Genomic DNA, 22,660 nt, shown 5'->3' on the forward strand with positions numbered 1-22,660 from the left:
GGTGCCGTCTGGTCGACTATGAATTTGGGGATATGCGGTCTGAATGATGTCACAGCAGCATGAACCGTCGCGTTCCGTCTAGCGTGAAGCTTGCGAATCGGAGTGCGACGGTCATGATGGGCACGTAGACGCAGACGCAACTGTGATAAGTAATTACTGTAGGATGTCATTTTCGATGCGCAACCATATACTGTACGCAGCTCTAGTTTTCTGTAACAAGCGCTTTTGTCCAGTTCGTGTACGGTACCGGTAGATCGAACGAACTTCTGGAAAAGCAATGTACCGGCAGCGGACGGGTCCCATCATCATCCCATGTATGCGTGTGCACGGTGTGCATGCGGTTGCAACTAGCGTGCAATGGACCTTTTCCATATTCGCGCCGCCCTTGGCAGTAGAATGTCGAACGTCGTGTCTTTCCCCTCAATAATGGTGACGCTTTACGAACTGGCACGTACGTTGCGTTGCAGCCGGTTTGCGTAAACGGGAGCTTCCGGCGGAAGATGCTGCGGGGCTACGGCCACGGTGCTCACGTGCTGCCAGGAACGCAGCCCAGGTCAGTCCAGTTGAATCCTGGCTGTCGACGGATGCATACGCACCGTCACCGTGGAGGAAAGGTGAGTGATTTACCGTCGCGGTTAGGCCTCGTTCCCGATGTGTCTGGTCTTGGTGCGTTTTTACTTTTTACCTAGCTCTGCGCTCGTCTTAAGCATTTTCGCCGTATGACTGGACTTGTTTAGCAGTAACTTCCTTGCCGTCATCCCCGTTGAGTTTCGTAGCGTCGTGCGTCTTAAAGGTCACCTCCAGGGAAAATTCTCACAGATCACAACAAAAGCGAGCAGGCACAAAGGGTGGTGCCTACTGAATGTACCTCCAAAATAGATTGGTCAAATACCCTGTATTTACGGGGAAATCAATTTTTTGGTTTGCCGTCGGATCGACCGCTCAAATCAGTGACGTCACGGCCAACTTTCATTTTGCCTCTTCTTGGTTTGTTAACTTGGGGCCCTATCCTGGTCAAAGTAATCTACCTCGATTACTTTAAATTTCTTCTGTCATTCGTGGGCAATCGAAAAAGGCGTGAATATTAAAAGTGGTTGACACACTTCTATCAACCATTTGCCCCACGTATTATCTTGAAATGCGACCCGCCTTATCGCTATTTTCTCCTGAGAATCCAAAGGTCACACCTGTGATCTGCCCGCCTGCCTTGTTGCTTCGGTTCTTTGGTGTCGGAAATAGAAAACTACCGGCGTAAAACTGAATTTCGTGGAAAATGTACGGAAAAGCAAGCTCGTAATTTCCTTTTTTGCTGTTTGTCATTTTTCTTGACGTACAGGTGTGCAAGATGGCAATGTTTGAGTGGCACCGTAATTGTACTTGGCATTTATAATTCGGTATGTGCCCGTAAGATGGCGCTGACGTCAAGCAACGAAACGATAAAAGCGCGAAGGATCATTGCAAAGGGTCGAACGCAGGGGTGCCAGATTTGGCTACTTTTCGTTTCGTCTGGCGGGAAATTTTCAAGCTTGCCTATTTTTGGGCTATTTCAATACTTTCCCGGCATAGTTTGCATTTTTCTGTTTCCACAAAGCTGCTCTCTGCTGAAGACCACAATTCGTAGAGAGATACAGAAAGAAAGGGTCCCGACCAAGTTATATTCCGCGACGACGATTAAAAGTTGCACAAAGAAGGCCGTACCAGAAAGGCAACGAACTCAAAGGATCAAATACACGTTACGACCAGTGTACGGTGTGTGGCCAATAACTTCGAAAGCCCGGAGCAGCCCCTCGCTCTTTCTGGAAGATGTACTGAGGCGTGTGGACAGCTGCCCTCTTTTTTTTCTTGGTACTCACGTTTCGGACACCGGCAAGTGGCCAATTCGTAATGGGGAAGTGCGGAAAGTACCCACGGCGATACAGAAAGGAATGGGAGGAAGATGCAGACTCTAACGGTAAATTAAACTGATACTATTCTGATATGCCACAGTGGTTTTGCTATGTTACGTATGGGCTTTTGAGACCTGCAGCCGATTTTGCCTTCGCTACAGGGGCGTCCCTCTCGATATTCCTGCAGGATGGCTTGCCGCCTTAGCAACATCGAGCTACAGTGCCCTAGAAGACTGTAGTGGAAAGAGTGGAACCGGTTTCAGCCCGATAGCTGAAGGAAGGACGAGCGGATGGCCGCTGCTGTCGAATTCCCGGGGAGAAACTGCGAAGCGCCTATGACCGCTGCAGCGTTTTTGCTGTGTTTGCGTGGTTTGCGTGATGCTTTGGTGACTCCGAAAGAAGACAATCTGTGACGCATGAAAATAGTGAAGCTTCCTGTAAATTTTGCGGGTATTTGAGTGGGCTAATCCTCGATAGAGAAGAAAAAAAGAAGGTAGAGACACATTGCTTCGCGCCCCGCTGCAAGACTGGCTGCCCGGGTGGCTTTCTGTCGAGCTCAACAGCTGTGGGCTTAAAGGGACCATGAAAAGATATTTGACAAACCCACGATCATTGTTAATTAGTTCCGCTGTACTAAACTATTCACTCTGTGAAATATGAAGTTGAAAATCGTACAAATAGCGAAAATACTGTATATTTACCACAGGCGTGAATGGCAGCTGCTACGGCCCGCCTCCGAGGCGACCTGGCCGTGACATCATACACAGAACATGTTGCCGTTTCGCGGACGGGCTTTTGCGAGCAAAGTGTAAAATTTTCCAACAAGCTTGCATACTTTGTCATGAAATATGTTTTAATTTGACTTGGAGACGAGATTGTAACTAACCGTTGACACAGAATCCTACGAGAAATGTAATATAGCCGTTGACTGTCAGCATGGTTACCGGAGCAAGTTTTCCTCTTTGAACTTCTTCGTCAGGACATACCTTCGTCGGTGACATTCTACGAGCTGCTGCGTACCGAACGATCCATAGACGCTGTATGTGTCACATAACCTCTCCCTCCATTGCTGATAATTTGCCTTTCGCCATATTTCAAGTGATTTCGACGAGGGAGGTGTACAACGTCGTTGTTGTCCAAACCGAAACCATGCACCCACGTGGTCTGGCGGGGTGTGTCCTCCTCGTAGTTCACAGTTGGCTGAGAGGATTGGATGGCGATGACGTAAGCCCACTTCGAAGGCATATATCCAGCGGTCACGCCCTGCTATTTTTGTCTGATAACTGCGGCCCCGTTGTACTGAATACGTCGATGTGTGTACGATAGTGATGGATCATGAGAACGGTTTCCTGCAGAGTACTCGAAATTCTCGAAAATCATTTCATTGTCCCTTTAAGGGTCACCATTGCCAGCACGCTATCCTTGATGGACTACTTAACAAGGCACGTCGGGTATAAGTTCATCGTGACATCACGAAGTTAAGATCCGCTTGAGAACATTTTTGGCATTTTGAGGCAATCCTCAGGCTGTCACATCCAACACCACAACAGTTTTTGATAACTGTTTCTTGCCTTAGCTTTTATAGTATGGCAAAATCTGTTGCAAATGGAAATGCGGAGCCTGGTGTGTTAGATGCTCTGCTCAGTACAAATGGCATAGAGGAATATAAATGCGCAATGCAGACTCTGATGGACAAGTTCATTGGAAATCTCAGCAGTGCCGACCTTGTAATTGAAAAGTCAACAGACCATGTCGAATGCGTATCATCAAGAAGCGACCAGAGACTTTTTATATAGCTGGCTATCTTGCTCGAAAATTCCTGTCTAAATCAAAGTGTGAGATGTGTAGAAAGTTGATGCTTAGTGTCCCCTGAAGTCGCTCATCCACAGACTACGTCTGAATGTGGCCTTCACTCCGTTCTGTCGCTACCAGCTAGGTTGTGAGGCTAGCCCTATGTGCAACGAGTGTGGTGTACTTGCCAACGTAGAACATATACTCCTCCGCTGCCGGACCTATATCAACGAGAGGAGTACACTGCAGTCATAGCTTGCCACTCTTGGCTGCCGCCCCTTCAACTTGTCGAGCATCCTCGGCCATTGGGACACCGCGGCCTTACGTCATGTAGTTGGCTTTTTTTGAGGCGACAGGCCTAAAGGATGCATTGTGACCCCAACAGCGCTCTCGGACATTCCCACCATCACGATCAGGATCGCCATCGCCGCTCCGATCATTCGCGTCATCTCTCATCGTCATCGCTCATCATTGTCACTACTCATATTAGACCCCCTAGCTATGGGGTAGCGTTCCATTCCTAGAGTGGAAAACCTCCCCACTTCATCATCAGAATATATCTGTTGTTGTTGTCGTTGTTGCTTAGTAACAAGAATGATGTACAGAACCTGCAGGCAGCTCAGCTGAAATATAAGGGGGGCCTGTTGTATCCATCAAGCTTTATGCTTTGGTTCGTGGGAAATTTGGAAAACGTGTTTACGAGCTGCTTCAGTACGCAGGAACTTCACCATGAAAGCATGACTGTGCAAAATATCTGAAGCTCAGTCGCTGCACATAACTTGTCATTTTTACCTGCCAGTAATTAATTTTGTTCTTTACATTATGTGTATCCAGTGTTTCATTAATTTGCAGTTTTATTGTGTTTTTTATATTCATACTGTGTGGACGTTATAAGCAAACTTTACAGCGTCATAGCCTGCGATCATTCCATAACTGAAAGCATAAACCTGCCTCCCTCATTGCGTGTGCTTCCTGTTTTATGTGGCATATGCCGGTAGACTATGGCGTGTAGTAAACGTTTTTGAAAAAAGTAACAAGAAATAATTCACAAAGAGACACCGCACACACAAATAACAATCCTAGTGCGATGACCCGGTACGCCGGCGTCAGTTTCTGCTCGGAGTGTCTACGCTAGCGCCCCCCAGCGGCATCCGCCTCAAGAGCCTCACAGAGGGATCGTCGCATTTTCCACTACAATCTTCTAGGGCGCTGTAATCGAGCTCTGCTTTCTGCAAGGCATGGAAGACTGACCTGCGACCGCACCTAATATAAATACACCAATAAATTGTCTGTAAGGTGTTTGGCTATTTTGGCTATATTCAAATTATCCGAGTTGGCTATTTTTTGGCGACTTTCTGGCTTTCACTGGGCGGGCCAGGGCTTTGGGGTCTGGTAACCCTGGTTGAACGGACAGTGTGGCGCGAGCCGTAAACGCGTTTATGAGAAATAGGTCCGTGCTTTAAACCTTGAGCTTTATTTATGAGCTTTTCTTTATACTTTTCTGTGTGTTCGTGTGCTCGATATGCGAAATGGTAATTCGCATTTCAATATGCGTCTTTTGCTCGTGAGCAATGGGGTTGTAATGATACCGCAAATGAGCGTTGATAGTTTCACTCAGCAAACGGCGAACTTTGATCCATGCGTTTTCTTTGTGTGTGTGTGTGTGCACACCTCTATGTTGCAATAACATTGATTGTACGACGGCTGTGAGAAGGCGGAGCTTCGGCCGAAACGTAGACTTCCCCAGACCCTTAGTTTAAATGCCAGCTTAATAAATACCTTTCCCCGACTTCCTACTTGAGTCTCAGGTGTCTTTTTTCCCCTATATCTCAAGTAGGGACATATCCCCCCCTCTTTATATATATATATATATATATATAAAGAGGGGGGGAAAGCCATTCAAAAAATAGGTAAATGATGCTAGACGTGTTTGAAATTCAAACTTACAGTTAAGATGGCTTCTATGGCTGCACGTAGAGAAACAGATACTCATTGAACGATGCGACAGCACCAGAGGACACGTGTTTCGCCGTGTTTGCGGCTCGTCGGCCCTGGGTAGCTGCGCATCGTTCGGGATTGGCAAACCAGGGGTCACTCAGCGAGCGATATACACCTGGGAGGGTGACCGAGCACTCCTCAATGCCACAGTGCAAGCCAGTGGATTATAAAGAGGGGGGAAAAGCCATTAAAAAAATAGGTAAATGATGCTGACAGGACACGTGTGTCCTCTGGTGCTGTCGCATCGTTCAATGAGTATCTGTTTCTCTACGTGCAGCCATAGAAGCCACCTTAACTGTAAGTTTGAATTTCAAACACGTCTAGCGTCATTTACCTATTTTTTTAATGGCTTTCCCCCCCCTCTTTATAATTCACTGGCTGGCACTGTGGCATTGAGGAGTGCTCGGTCACCCTCCCAGGTGTATATCGCTCGCTGAGTGAGCCGCAAACACGGCGAAACACGTGTCCTCTGGTGCTGTCGCTTCGTTCAATGAGTATATATATATATATATATGTATATATTTGTAAGCACAACAAACTTTGTCCGATGGTTGACTTAGCACCCCGCCTTTTTGTTACGTTCGGCTGTCCGGCTGCACACAAACTTTACCTTCATCGGGGTCGAAATGACAGATGTGAACCCGAACCTTACTGCAAGGAAGATATAGGGTATCCACAATTAGTAGGATGCTGACCTGTCTGTAATGACGCACTGGTTGACGTATTTCGCTTTTCTTACCATCTCCAATTTTGATAACCCTTGCCATTCCTGGGTTATGCATTAGCTTTACTGTTGAGATAATGATGAGTAAATTTGTTGTTATTGTTCTAACTCAGTACGGATCAATATACTTGGAGATGACTGTCAACTTCATTCGACAGAAACAATGAGCTGTTCCTGTGGCTGCTTCGTTGCCCTGTCGATCCTGCTGCACCTTCTGACTGTTTCCAGTGGCCTATCCACGAGCCCGTTATCGAGTGCAGGAAACCAGACCACGAGCTTGATGTCCCCAGACAACGTCCGCAATCGTCGTTCACCCATTGACATAGCCGGCATTGTCACGTTCGTTGGACAACTAAGTGGTATGTGTTTCCTGAGTAGGAATTGCAGCTTCTCCTTCCTGCTTATTGTATAACCACTGCTTCTACTATATGGAAGTTATAGGAAAATTAATTTAAAGAGCAACTGTAGTAGTAACTAAACAAGCAGCTAGCTTATCAAAGTAGCAACTGCCACGAAAATGACTTGGCAAGCCGTTACTTCCCGTAACAGCTCCCATTCCAATCTGATAAAGTCGGGCATTGTGGCCTCGCTCATTCGGTCTGCGTTCAGTAACCGCTGAATCCATGAGCAAGCCTCGACTCGACGCTCCGCTTCGACTCCAACTAGTGGAGGAAAGTGTCGCTCCTCCACTCGAAGATCCCATGCGTTTCATGAACCCATTTCGGGGATTCCTGCTCCAAGGCGCTCCTCGAGAAGCCATCCTCGAATAAAGCTGTGCTCTCGTCCCCAGCCGTCTTTCGGGACACCTCGGAAATGTTGATTTTCGTGCTTAAAACACACTTTTAGGATGAAAAATAAGTATATTTCTTTACTTTATTTCGGCCAACGTGCATTACTAATACAAACAAAAATTGCAAGTGTTTGACATGGTGCACGTGTTTCGAACAGGGAAACAGACAGATAGGTTTTCTAGTTTTCTGGTCCTGCAACTACAACCACAACGGCAGGAGCTAGCTTAATTAGCTTAATGGCATGGTAACCTCGTATCAAATAATATGAAAGATGACGTCACTGTTTGTCACAGTGCATGTTACAATATGTAGCGTGAACGCTATTTGCTAGCGGATATCTACTTTTGCCCAACGCTTAGAGGGCATCTATTAACAAGCAAACATATAAACATATTTGACAGCAACTTTCGGAGAGTTGCTCGAAGGAATCGGGGAGACCTTTCTTGGGGAGGCAACGCAAGCATGTCGTACGAACTTTTATGGTCCATGGCTTTTATGGTCATTCGCGTCCTGCCTAAACCGCGGACCCTGTTATCCCACCCAACGAAAGGAATTCGCACTATGTGGACATCTCCCGACAGAACTCCTGCGAAAAAACGAAGAGAAAGAAACATGAATGAAATATTTGTTGAGCCGTTTTGGTCATAGATGGAGCAGGGGTCGGCCCAGCTTGATACAATGGAAAGATTCCGGAGAAACAGAAGCATTCAGTGGTCAGATCAGATATTTATTTATTTTTAGATGTCCAATAAATGCGAAGTTATTTTTTGCACCGCTTTTTCCGTGAAAATATCCTTCGAACATACCGTCTTTGTGCTGAGTAGCACGACAGAAAATTGACTACACCTTGTCTTGAAAAGTGTGCTTGTGATGTAGCGTGGGATTTTGTCCACAACGCGGCACACCGTCGGGTGGCTCTGGCACGTCCACAGGGTCTCCCGCGGCAGTGCAAAAAGTCCTAACGTCATAAAATGACATGTCGACGTGCAGCTGTAACACAGGTGGTAGCGGCAGCTGCCCATGATTGCACACACTTTCCTCCAGCGTCAACGTAGCCGAAAGGCTTCGTACTGTTGTCTTCATGAAGAAGTACCGTATACCATCAAAATGTCCAAAGGGAGTCTCTTATGGAACGTCGTCGTACAGCGGTCGATGAACGCATTGAACAACCTCTCTTCCGCCATGACCCCTGCTAAACAAACTCGAGTTGAAGAACGTTTTCGAGGTATCACCCAAGCTGCCTCGAGGTTTTCGAGGAATGCGCGGGGGAATTCCTCCACTCGAAAAGCTCCTCGAGTGGAGGAATTCCCCCGCGCATTCCTCGAAAATCTCGAGGTAGCATCGGTGCTACCTCGAGAACGCTCTTCAACTCGGGTTTGGCTGGCGTCATGGCGGAAGACAGGTCTTTGGCTGCGTTCATCGACTGCGTTTTGTGCCACGGTGGCCTTTAACTGGGTGCTGACGACACTACCACTGTGCGACGAACTCCATTTGAACACTCTGATGACCACGAGTTTCTGATATTGTATGCGGTACCTGTTCATGAAGACAACAACCATATGAAGCCTTTTCGATGCATTGCCGGTGGAGGAAAGTGTGTGCAATCGTTGGCTTCCGCTACCTCCTGTGCTACAGCCGTCGACATGTGATTTTATGGCGTTAGGACATTTCGGACTGCCGCGGGAGGCCTTGTGAATGTGTCAGAGCCTATACAGTATGCCGCGTTGTCGAAAAAACCTCAATCTGTCTGCTCAATGCTGCTGTTTCTAGGTGATCTTTATACTGTATTAAGAAGCTGGACCAACCCCTGCTCCAGCTATGATCAAAATGGCTTAACAAATCTTTCATTCATTTTTTTTTTCTTTTTGGTGTCGAAGAAGAAATGTACACCTTTCGTCTCAAACGGTCGCCAGAGTTCGTCGCATCCCTCCCCTTTTTTTAGGGTAATTGGGAGATGTCCCGAAAGTGGAAATTCCGTTTGTTGGGTGGGATACCGTGCAGAGCGCGAATGAGGGTCGTAAAATAAGTCGACGACGGTCGAACTGAACCGCGGTCGAGAGTGCTACACGGCAGTGCCAACATTGGTTGACTGTACAACCACGGTTGAGTTTCGACTGAGCTCCTCAACCACGGTCGGGTCAACTGGAAAACAAGATGGCAGACTCCATGAAACGCATGGGCTCTTCGAGTGGAGGAGCGGCACTTTCCTCCACTGTTTGGTGTCGAGGAGGAGCGTCGAGTCGAGGTTTGCTCATGAATTCGGCGGTTAGTGCTCCCTCTGTTTCACCCCTCCCCACCAATCAGGAGGTTATTGGGAGTGTAGGTTGTGTCATTAAATGGGTTGCTGAGTTTGAGAACGTGTCGTATTATTTTTTCTATTCCCTGTCTCAGGTCTCATCGTCATTTCTCAGGTTTCGTCAGGTTTCATCGTAGTTACCAAATGTACCGACTTATAATTACAAGCTACTTATAACTTGTTTGTTACCGAAGTCCGGTGGCACGGTGACAGGTGTTTGACATAGCACTAAACCTGCCGGTTGGTACATATAATTTAGTTGGCGGTACAGAGAAAAACCCGGACGTGCACACTTGATGCCGCAACTGAGCGACCCCTTTAAAAGCTTTTTCCCAACAGCCTTCTGTCTACTGCTATTTCTTTTTTGTTGTTGTTTTTTCTTCTTCTTCTTCATTCTTGTATAGGCCAGGGGCGCCGAACTCATTCGTGTTCCCTGGCCGCATCGAGAAGATCTTGGAGTAGCCTGTTTCTGATATAGATGACACAGCACAGAACTTAAAACGATATAAAACGTATACATTTGAGTTACATAGCGTTGCTCGATCACACGGTCAGCAATCCACTTTATCTGCTGTGTCATGAGGAAACTTGGCACATCTTGTGTTTAACAATTGCGTCAGCTGCGTGTGAAAGTGATTACGCAATCGCAATCTGAAGGTCTGTGTTGAGATGTTCGTTTAAGTTGTTTGTTGAGATGTTCGTTCGATGTAAACGGCCGCTCGCAGCGATTGGCTACCAGCCTTTGCACGACGCCCCCGCTTCCCGATGTAGTGCCGACGTCCCATCGCGGTCTCTATCCCCCTGCACTGTACCGCCAGTCCACACCTGGTCGTGCCGCGCTACACTGGCGCGCGCGCAGAGCGATTCTTGCACTGATCTCTATAGTAATAGGCTGGATAGCGGATTGAGGGTGCAACCGTACCCAGTCACGTCGAGACTGGGAGATACCCGGGTTCGAATCCCGGTGCCGGCTGTGCTGTCTAGGGTTTTTCCTGGGTTTTCCTCAGACGCTTTCAGACATATGTCGGCACAGTTCCCCTAGAAGTCGGCCCAGGACGCACATTTCCCCAGGGCGTCAGTCGTGACGTTGCCCACATACGTGAGGCCGACAACGGCAAGCCCTTTCACCATCACCACCACCACCACCACCACGGTCGCCGGCCGCCATCTTGGGAAGCTCAAAACATTGCCGTCCGCCACTCAGCTGCATTATGTGCATGCACCTTTGCGTAGCACTTTTGTGGTGTCATGCCCGCCTGCTGTGGTTATGGGTGTGCTGACCGTACTGGCAAGGCACCGGGGACGACATTTCACAAGTAAGTGACATGGTTTTACAAATAAATGTGATTTATTAGTACACGAGCGGAGTGACAAAACGTTGCTGTTGATGCATGTGCGCGGCACTTTGTGAATCGTATCTCAAGATTTAAGCGTTAAACTTTAAGCCGTACGTTATCTGTATAGAGTCATTGTGATAGTATAGCCTTCCTGCAGTTCACGGGTATGGTCTCGGCACTCAGCAAGCGTTGAAGTGCGCTTGTCAGCTGTGATATCTACGGCTCAGTTTGTTGGTCACGGTATCGACGATTGCTTGCTTGGATTAGCCTTGTCATCCCTTCCGTAATTGATGGCATAAATTGTTCAATGCAGGTTCCCTCACGGCCGCCCAGAACATTTAAACAAAGTGTGCGGTAAACGTCAGGCGAAAGGACTGGACGCCGTCGACGACATCACTGGTCTGCAGCAAACATTTTAAAAACAAATGCTTCGACAGAACGGGCCAAACCGTTCGACTGAGGCCTGACGCTGTACCCAACAAGTTCGACTTCCCAGAACACCTCCAGAAAGTAATAATGCATGCGACATATGTAGAGGCCAGATTTATATCCACTAAAAGCTAGTTGAACACACATGCATGAAAAACTCATTTATCTTGCTCAAAATATGTACCTCTAGGAATTCACTTGCATGCATTTAAAATACGCAACAAACTCACTGGGGCAAAAGTATCTTACTTTATGTAGTGTACAAAAAGCATGCAGAGTTGAAAGCATAGATCGAGAAGTTGCCCGTCAAAAGGAACTCGTGACAAAGTTACCGTGTGAAAAATGCAACTAAGTTATTCAGCCCGAAACGTAGCTTGAAACATTACAGAGTTACTTAAAAAAAAGAACGAGTTGCTCCCAAGTTACTTTGGACACAAAATAACACTACACAGGTGCAGCTGAGTTCGACCCTGAGTTGCCTGCGTTGAGTTTTCGTTTATGTCCAACAATTCGAACGTGTTACATTGACTGGACATCATGTTTTATGACATAAAATGCTGTGGAGGAACCGTAAAGAAAGCAAGGAAATAAGTGGACGTGAGTGAAAAGCGAATTAGTGACTTGGAACGTAGCTTAAGTTACTTTGGCAAAGTTACCTGAAAAAGGGGTTCCTCTGAAATAAACACGGCGCAAAAGTTGCGAGTTAAGTTATATAGTTACCAAGAAAAGGAACTTAGTTACAGTAACGAGTTACCTCGAACTCTGGTTGAAAGTGTGTATTTGCATGAAAATCTAGCCTCTAGAATCATGTTCCCTAGTTAAGAGTTCCAAGCGATGGTTGATGATTGGAATCAGTACTGCACGAAGAGCACCTTAAAGCTGCAGATAGTCCAATATATGAAAACACTCCTGAATTATGCATTCATATGCAGTTAAAAGCCACTCCATATTGGATAGGACAATACTAGGACGGGCAAAAGCATATAAAGAAAAAAGTATTGCATGAACATGTTGACTAACGTACAAACTCGTATTAGTGGGACATACAAACACACCAGCCACATGTCTCTTTGGTGCATTCCAGCATGTTTACTTTACTTAGAGACAATAAATAATTTTTCAACCTCGAATGTCTACTCTTTATTCTCGCTGCCTAAGCTTGCGACAACACATGTTTGAATGCAGCCCAAATGAAAACAATGTGATCCGTCTGATCAAAGAAGTTTCCCAGTGCTACAGCAGTATCGGACTGTACCACCTTGCCAAAGAATATACAGAGAAGGTGACAGCCAGGCCTCAGCTGCGAAAGAAATTGTCAAGGTTAATCATATTCAACAACCAGTAATGCACTCTGCCCACTTACCTGCTTGACTGCTTCAAACTTGCTGTTGCAACTGGACTTGTGATACTTTGATGTTGGAACTTTCACCACAAGACCTTGCTACTTAGCCTTTTTATGACTTATTCACTCTACCTCTAGTCATTTTGAACTGTCTTTACCGCCATTTATTTCCCCAGTGCACATATTTCTAGTCGGTATGTTTTTACCGTCATATAGCCTTCATATCACATATCATTCTAGTCCTTTGGAAGTGCTTTAGTGCCGTTCGGCATTTCGTGTCTTAACCAGACATATCTAAACTTCCTGTGCAAAGCATAATGTTTATACCCAAGCATATTAAGGTAGTTACATAAACAAACGTGCCAAACATTCCCTGGCATTCCGCACCCCCGAGCAGAAAGTAAATGGGAGAAACACGGGAAGCAACACGCTGACGGACGACAAAGGAAACGTAACACAACAAATACAACACCACACAAAACCAGCAAATCACATAATCGTAGTTCAAAGTACAAGATTGGAACGACACGCGCTCACACGAGTACAAAATAGACAGGAAATAACATGTATGTGACGCGATTTCACACAAAAAACGTAAGGAATTCAATCACGAGGGATTTCTGCAGCGATCCGTGGCAAAATTTTAGCGAAGCAGCAAGGGAAGCGCTCACAAACAGCAAAACTTGTCACAGCTTACATGCATTCCTATGGGCTGTAATCGCTCTTTTGAGCACCGCAATATGGCGGCCGGTGGTCGTACCCTTTCCCGCGATACCCTCACCCATCCGCTATCCAGCCTTTATACATAGAGATCAGTGGATTCTTGTGTGGGGTGCGGGATCAAGTGTTTGGCTTATGTTGTCACTGACTATAGTAATGTTAATCGAATAAATATCAGACGCAGGGACAAGTTTAGAGGCCCATCAGCGAACACGACAAAAGTAGCACAGAAAGATAGGGAACGTCGAGCTTTCAACCTTTTATCATACCATTAAAAGTTGAAAGTTGGACGCTGGTACTCTTTGTGTTATTTTTGTCTTCTTTGCTGTGGTCATATGTGTCAACCGGCCCCTCTCGATCGTCTCTTAGTTGGAGAGTCATGGGCTGTTGCAGGTCAGCGGCAACTTTTTTCTAGCACTAATGAACGTAAGGAAGACTGTAGTGAACGTACTTGACGCGCCGTCAATGAGATTCTCCTATGCTCGAGCGTGACCGCCCCTTGCGCAGCCATCCATGGTCATGGACAGCCAAGCGCGTATTAGTGGACGAATTTCTGCCCCCTAACAACAGCTGAGCTTCTCCGTTTGTTGCCAACCTTGTGCAGTCACGTGGGATAACAAACGGGGAAACGAGTCCGTGGAGGGAACAACGTCCAGCGTAGGAAGCAAGGAAGCCGTGTAATTGCGAATAGCACGTACGAACATTCGGGATACGTTCAGAATTGAGTACAGCTATCGGAATAACAAGGTAAGCGTTGTCATATCAAACGTGAATTATATTTTATCTATGAGATTAGATGGATATGCTATAGCAATGGGACTGATTTCCGCCATCTTTAGTCAGGCACAGTCTGATGCCCGCACCCACCTAGTGCGTGCCTGGTGGGGGGGGGCGCCCTTCAGACCCCCTCAGTCTGTGTAACCTAGCCCGAACTAACCTAACTAAAATGCGCTTACCTGACCTAACCCAACGCTCATACCTTTCGCTACATTACCCATCTGCAGCCGTTAGGCTTAGCGTGGCCGTGTCTTTCTGTGCTTCAGATGGTGTTAATAAAATGGATATCAAAAAAGGTTCCAGACAACATCATTTTATAATTATATTTTTAGACTCGGTATATGGTCTTCTCTCACTTCCATGCATTATTTCACTTTTAAACACACTCACCAACTTTTAAAAGCCACCAGTCCCACTGCTATAGTACAGTCGATTAGGATTACCTAAGACACCGCCAACCCTTTGCTTTCCACCAACACAGATGAACGTGATGTTTACCGCCATGACGTGTTGAAGTGGCGTATGTATCCTTTGCGAGCTAAATCAATAAATCGTCACCCATCGTAGCAAATTTTGGCATGTATTTCCGAAGACAATAATAATCCAAAGATGAATACTGATGAATACACACAGTAAACCGTCATCTGTTCATGCTGCTCTGCGAACCAACGGGAACCGGAAATGACAAAAACGAAACCACCTGCCATTCCATGCTCTGGTGACGGATGGCAGCTCGCTTGTGGTCACGCCTTTTTGAGCGAGTCCGACCCCCTGGGAACCAGGAGTGGCATCTAATGTATTGCTCCGTAGACGAAAGCGTGCTGGGCTAACGCAATGAATCCTGGACAGGTCCTGGTCGCATGTCGCAGCAAACGTCAGGGAACACGTGACCTTAAAGATGGCGACGCCCGTGATCGGCGGCCAAACCGTGTGTAAACAATGCAGTTGTTTCTGCGCGACTCTTTGGATCACGGTAATTATTTTATCCGATAATCTTGCAGTAAAACGTGCAGTTTTGCACATAGGGCCTCGTACTGTTGACTTCCAAAGATGCGATGTCGACCGCAAGTTAAGAACCACTGAACCAATGCGATGTGCTTAAACTAACGAAAAATGAGCTACCATGTCGCGGAAGAAGTACTGTAGGAATGAGAGGGTATTCCAAGTTGGGGACAACAGTTTCTTGTCCGAAGGCTGGACTGGACTGAACGTCCGTGAGGATGAGAAGCTCCGAGCCAGAATGTTAAGCTCGCGCCGGGTGACGCTGCTGTCTCGTCGGTTTCTTCGTCCGGCGGCTGGAAGCACCGCTACGTGAACCGGTCAATGGCCGGTGAGAAGGTACGGGTATCCGCGCAAGATGGGAAGAGTATGTCAAGATGGACAGAACCGAAGCGGTCGTCGGGCGGCGCGAACTTGCCAAGCGGGGTGATGGTATATGACGCTGGATCTTTGAGCGCTGACAAGCGACGCAGCACCTCACCCAAGCTCGAATGTCCGCATTCATGGATGGCTACACGTAGCGCTCGGCGATGAGTTTCTGAGTAGGTCGGGCGCCGGGGGAATGGAAGCGAAGATAGCGCGCCGGAGCTCTGCTAGTACGAAAGGTCTTGCACGGTCGGTCGAAGTGTCGCAGCACAGCGTGATGTCCGTGCCGGGCAGCGGAATGTCTTCCAGCATTAGGGAAGACGACTGTGTTTCACGGAGTCGGAGGAGCTCTTGGTCGGAGGGTTGAGCGGATGCGAGGTCTTCCGGCGAGACGGATGTGGCACGTACAGAGAACGGCGCGATGCGGCTGACGGCATCGGCTGGACCGTTGGCACTTTCCTGCACATACTGGATCTGCGTGCAGAATGCCGCCAGGTAGGACAACTGCCGCATCTCACGAGGCGAGTAGCGGCCACTAGCAGAACGAAAAGCATAGGAGAGAGGCTTGTGGTCCGAGAAGACGGTGAAGTCTCGGCCCTCCAAAAAGCGGCGAAATTGCCTGACTGCAAGATAAGCAGGAAGGAGCTCCCGGCTGAACGTGCTGTATTTCTGTTCAGCGGGTTTCAACTTCTTACTGAAGTGCGCTATAGGGCGCCAGCTGTCGTCAAACTTCTGATGCAAGGCCGCGCCCACGGCCACGTTGGAGGCATCCACCATTAGCGCGGTCGGAGCGCCATGCTTCAACCATGATGGTACAGCTGTATCTGCGCGCTGAGGTCCACCTTTATCTTCGAAAAGGCGGCTTCGGCTTCACCTGACCAGGGGAGGGGCTTCGATCCGTCGCGAAAACTGAGGAGAGCTTCTAGTGGGCGCAAAGTGGTGGCACAGTGAGGGATGAATCGCCGGTAAAAGTTAATTAAACCGAGGAAACGTCTCAACTGGCGGAGAGACTGAGGCTGCGGAAAGCTGGTGAATCGCGTCGACCTCGCTTGCGAGAGGAGCGATGATGGCGGAAGGGACCATGTGACCAAGGAATTCGGTGGACTCAACGCCAAATTCGCACTTCTGACCGTTGATGACGATGCCATGAGCGGCCAGTCGCGCGAAAAGTTGACGGAAGTGGTCGGAATGCTCCTCAGGGGTAGAACTTGCAACAAGCAGGTCGTCGATATAGGCAAAGACGAAAAGAAGGCCTCTGGTGACGGAGTGAATGAACCGCTTGAAGGTCTGTGCTGCGTTGCGCATCCCGAAAGGCATCCGTTGGAATTCAAACAGACCGAATGGGGTGGTAATGGCGGTCATCTCGATGTCTTCGGGGGCAACGGGAATCTGATGGTATGCTTTTATTAGGTCGATTTTAGAAAAGATGGTAGCGCCGTGCAAGTTGACGGTGAAATGCAGGCGAGGCAAGGGGTAGCGGTTTGGAACTGTGGCGAGGTTGAGGGCAATGTAATCTCCGCAAGGTCGCCACTCCCCGGTCTTTTTGGGGACCATATGCAGCGGAGATGACCAATCGCTGGAGGAAGGTCGGGCAACACCAATAGCGAGCATGTGCTCGAACTCCGTGCGGACGATTTTGAGTTTTTCCGGGGCGAGACGTCGAGGTCGAGCAAAAACAAGTGGTCCAGTGGTACAGATGTGATGCACAATAACGTGCGCGACGGGTCTCATCCAGACCGGTGGTTGGGTGAGAGAAGGGTGAGAGGAACTCTCGAAAGATTGCGGCGTACGGCGATGTCAATGCAGAAAGCGTGACGGTATCGGCACAGGGAGGTCGGTTGCCGGTCATGACGTGTACGGAAAGCTTCGTGCAGGTGTCGAGAAGTAGCTTATTCCGGACATTAACCGTGAGGCCGAAATGCTGCAGAAAATCTGCCCCCAATATGGGTTGGCCGACACTGGCTACGAGGAAAAGTTCCTGCGTAGGCCTATGTTAAGGCTGAGAATCTGCTGGCGGAAAACTGGGATGGTGGTATTGTTGGCCGCCGTAAGGTGGAATAAGGGCGGGCGACGCCGGTCAGAAGGTGTAGCAAGTAGGACGCTGACTTCTGCTCCTGTGTCCACCAGAAGGCGTAACTTGGTGGCACGGTCTGTGACACAGAAGACGCGACCTGCGGGAGTAGTCAGGGTGCTGGTGGTCGCTGTCAGTGCTCCTCTTGGGAGTTTCCCGACCATCCGCAGGGGCGGGCACAGCGTTCGGCCCTGTCGCCGAAACGATGGTGGTACCAGCACCACCAAGTGAATGTGGAATCTCCAGAGCGTGGGGAAGGCGAGCGTCGGCGAGATTGGGAATTGCGGTTTCCTGAGCGGGGGCGATGGAGGGGTTTTCGTCGACGGTCTGCATGGGCATTGGGACGGGCGTCAATGCTTGCGCGCAGGCGGGAGACGTCGGCAGAAAGAGTGCCCAGACGCGCGTGGACGTCGTCTTGTGGTGCACAGGCGGGGCTTTGACGTCGGGGGCCGAAAGATCTGGGGATGGCTGCGTGACCGTAGAGACACCGGGGCCGACAACTTTGTTTTTGTTAGCCTGTTCTACTAGGTTGGCAAGCGGCAGGCTTGATGCGGCAGCCAGAATCATTTGAACCTGAGATGGAAGGCGCTGTATGAAGAGCTCGCGAAGAAGCTGTGCGTCGAAACTGGGGGCGCGGTCCCCGAGCGAAGCTATCATGGAACGTAACAGCTGGGATGGGCGGCGGTCGCAGCAGTTGGGGGTAGCAGTTTATTGTCTGAAGGCTGGACTGGACTCGCGGGCTGCACTGGACGTTAAGCTCGCGTCGGGTGACGCTGCTGTCTCGTCGGGTTCTTCGTCTGGCGGATGAAAGCGCCGCTACAGTACCGCATGGTTTACGCTGGCAAAACACGTTCATCTCGTGGCTTTGTAACCACGGAAATATGTCGGTAAGCAGCAAAACGACGTGTAAACAAAGTCACATGTCCTCAAAATGACGTTTTCTATGACGTGCAACCAGGACAAGATGGCAGTTTTGCCAAAACCGCCCGCTTGAGGGTAGTTACAGCCGCAGGGGTGACACAAACACGCCATTGTTATAACTGCCCTCAAGCGGGTGCTCTTGTCAAAACTGCCATGCTGTCCTGGTCGCACGTCATAGAAGACGTCGTTTTGAGGCGGTGGCGTCGGAACTATTTTTCCACTGGGGAAGCCGAACAAAAAGCTACTATAACCTTAATCATTTATTTTCATTTGAAAGCTCATGCAGGCAATACAAGGGTGGTACACTAATTGAAAACGTGCTCAAGGCAAATTACGACATGTGCATCCTTGTACGGCAGGCCATAATTAACATTTCAGAAGTAATATATATGAATACGTTAGTGAGAAGATAATGTTAATGTAATTACAAACATAATTTACATATCTTTTATACATACTTTACAAACAAGGAAAAATAAACGAACGCTACTTGCCGCGAGAACGCGGGCTTTTTGTGTGGATTTTTCCAATCAAGGATATTTGTGCAGCTTGTTGCAGATGCGGCAGCCCAAACAATGGAACACGCAACAGAAGGAAATGCATGTATACGTTGGAGCCGCGGCACGGAACGAAGATAGCCTTACCAACAGTCTCACAGCACGACTGCAGGACGCCAACTCCAACGAATATTTGCAACTATATTATCCAGAGCTGGAAGCGAATATCGTCTGATCCTCGATCCTTTTGCCTTCTGAGATTAAACCAGGCTTTCTTGGCGCGGTCTGGGGCTCAGCAAGAGCATACAGGTGCCGGTCACGGGCTCGGTCGGGACGATACTGAGTAAAGTCTGGAGCTTCGTGCTAATCAAGATTGGGACTCAGCGGGTGGAGAGGATTACGAGCAGTGGCCTCGCGATGAATACACGGCTCCCGTTCACGCTCGGCAAATCTTCACCTATCGCTGAAATTCCACACAGGCTGCACAACAAATTACCGAAAGACACTGTATTCTCAAGAAACTTAAAATCAAACTCGCCACACGGGCTTCTCGACATCTCTGTTCCTCACAACAAGGATCGCCACACAGGCTACCCGACAAATTGCACAAAAGTGATATCTGCTTCTTAAGATCACAATCGCAAGGCTACACAACAAGTTGCACAAATCCTTAAACACAAAATTGCCGCACAGGCTACCTAACTAAACAATTTTTACGTTAGTCTCGTCAGCTCAGTGTAGAGGTGAGGAAGTCCAAAGATTCTTCGAAGCCTGGGACGTCTTCTTGTCGGCATGGTGCCTTTTGGCATTTTCCTCGACATCACATCGTGGCACGCAACACTTGCACACGTCACAAAAATAATCTAACTGCACTGTGCAGCAACCTGCACTTGATACTTCAAACCGATCGTGGAGCCATACCGCTACTATTGCCGCCGTCGCTATTTCCAAACTTCTCCGGCGGGAAAACCGCTGATGTCCCCCTTGCGTTTACATTCTTTAGTTCTCCAGATCAACCACGTGGCGAGTCTCCCAAACTCATCCAATAATCCCTTATAAAACCTCGTTAAACGGGGCTCTCACAGGTCACTCCAGGAACATCCCTCTTTTCTTGGTCGGGAAAGAGTGACGACGCCACTGTCACAAAACCCGACTACGGCCGCATTACGTAAAAAAATATATAATAATAATAATTTACTTCATTTCCAAATGTCAGGGTGCGAAGACAATTCCCAAGTCTCGGGGACCAAAAGATTCTGGGCGAAAACACTTGGCATCAGATTACCGTAGACGGTCCGAACTACAGTCACTATAGACTATATAGTAACTGTACTCCGAACGGCCCGAGAATGCCATGCCTGGTCTTGACGATTGTATCTCATTACGGCCGATGTCTCAGTACGGCCGAAAGTCTCAATAGGGCCGATAATGCTTTAATCCCTAAGTGTCTCATTACGGCCAAAGTCTCAATACGGCCGAAGGTAGTCTTACCGCCGAAGATGTCTCATAACGGCCAAAAGTCAAAATGTGTATTGTAACGTGCATTGATATGCAATGTTGCAGCCAGGTATGGATATAGATTCCAGAGGGTATAAGCCATGCAGTGTGCCCTTAGGGCCCTTATCATATATATATACGCATATTGTGAGACAATCTGAATGTTATCATACCACAGCACATGCAGCATATTGTGTAATGTGTACACCCCAAAGGTGGTGTTGATGTTGCTACTATGCGAAGTTAGCTACTTGTGGAGAGCTAGTTGAACAACGCCTTTGTTGTGACGTTTTTTGGAGTCATCCTACAGTCACTGGCCAAGAAGGAACACCTATCTCAGTCGACGTCAGTTTATTTCCATTCGCTTTACGATGGTACAGTTCTTGCTTCTGGAATGAGTAGACCTGCAAGAAGCAAAGAGCAACCGTGAATAGGCTAGAATATAAAAAAAACACAAAAACACAAGCATTTGACTCAACATGGCTGGTTTTAATGTGCACAAGCTGCATACATGTTGATATGTATCCGTTATTTCATACAAGGCTATCATAAATCTTCATCAAGACAAAAAATGACAAACCTTAAGAATGTGACTTCCAGGTAAACACAATGCAGGACCATGAGATGAATTTAGTTGCATTATAGTTCATTCACATAATGGAAACATGTGAATATGAAACAGTGATACATTACAATTCATGAAATGATGCATGCATGACTTTCCTTTTCTCGTTTCTTATAAAAGTAGTGCACGAATTCACATTCATGCAGTAATTGTGCATGAACATACATGTCCATGGCGCGAGTTATTTTCACTGATCAAAAAGAGGTCACGTGGGATTGCGTGACGCTTGCGAAATGTGCAGCATGGCGAAACAAAACTTGTAAATAGTGCATTGCACTTCATGGTAGCTGCCAGAAACGAAGCGAAGTTATGAGACAATGGATTACAGGCATGTTGGCATCTTTTTGATTCCTGCGTATCATTTCACATTACACTGTGACACTGAATACATGCGTGTCGTGTCTCAAGATGCTGGGGAAGTAGTTGCATGGGAAGTGTGCATGGTTCTAGACTTTTAATTTTTGATCGTATGATCGGAATATCGGCACCTCTCGCGTTGCGCCTTGCATGTGACCAACCAAGTGCTGTTCCCTTACTAGCGCTCCTTACAAACGACAAAACGAAACACGTGGGAAGGTATATTTTTGATTACTCATATATAACGCGAAAATGTATCGTTTTCAGGTTGCTGCCACTACTCCATATGCCCGCAATTGTCCTGCGTGTATGATTACACTAACGACGTCGCCCTCCACGGCGGAAGTGGTTTGCGCACACGCGTTTCAGCATGAAGCCTGCAGGTAACATCTGATGCTTACCCTTCGGATATGCTGATTCTGAATTTACATATTGTAGCTTAGAGGAATTCCGAATGCCCAGAGTGACACACGCTTATAACATTGTGACATCAGCGCAGTGGCATAAGCACTAATGTAGTGCCCCACAAAAATGAACGAGGGGCAGTGGTTTATCCAGAATCCCAAGCACGAGAGGGGTGTTGGAAAAAATTGGGGATGGAGGTCATCACTATAGTTGCGTTATTACAGCTCAACATATCATTACAGACGTGTCTGAAGCTGGAATTGCAAGGGCACCCCCTGTAGGGGGTGCACAGTCAAAAAAAGTTAGGGGGTGTCACTGAACATTTGGGGGGTGTAGGGGGGGTCTGGATAAAGCACTGACGAGGGGGACTCCTCCACCACATGTAAAGCCTCATAAAACACCTCCTGAAATATTTTCCTGGCTATGCAGCTGCATCATTATGATGTAATTGTCATTGTTGTCCATAATTCTTGAATATGTTTTGAATATATGAAAAAAAAGTCTGCTTGACAGCATATGTCTTGCGGTCATCATCAAACAAGAGCATATGTCGTTTTGTTCAGCATCTTATATACTTTTTTTTTAATTTCAGGTGGACGTAAATTGTGGAAGGCAGCAAGCGGGGGAAAAGATCACGGTCATAGGTCATGTGGCTCCTGGAGCTCCCAGTGGGCTCCCTTGTGGAGTAACTTTTCAGAACACACAGACTCACAGTTTGCTCACAGAACCAACGAGTAGGATGTTGCTCGAATACTGAGACAAAATGGCGTAACACATACAAATATCATGTGACACAGTATGACAATAAAAACATTTTTCATGAGGGATGCA

The 22,660-nt window shown here is 47.7% G+C and overlaps 1 long non-coding RNA gene across 1 annotated transcript; it reads left to right on the plus strand.

Annotated features, from left to right (window-relative positions):
• The first annotated feature begins 544 nt into the window (after positions 1–544).
• LOC135376769 (uncharacterized) lies at positions 545–21,708 on the plus strand. The gene is made up of 3 exons (XR_010417838.1): positions 545–614; positions 6,558–6,758; positions 21,692–21,708. It is a non-coding gene; the product is annotated as an uncharacterized LOC135376769 (long non-coding RNA).
• Positions 21,709–22,660: the final 952 nt, after the last annotated feature.

The sequence above is a fragment of the Ornithodoros turicata genome, unplaced genomic scaffold (assembly GCF_037126465.1).
Source record: "Ornithodoros turicata isolate Travis unplaced genomic scaffold, ASM3712646v1 ctg00001285.1, whole genome shotgun sequence".
Taxonomy (NCBI): Eukaryota; Metazoa; Arthropoda; class Arachnida; order Ixodida; family Argasidae; genus Ornithodoros; species Ornithodoros turicata.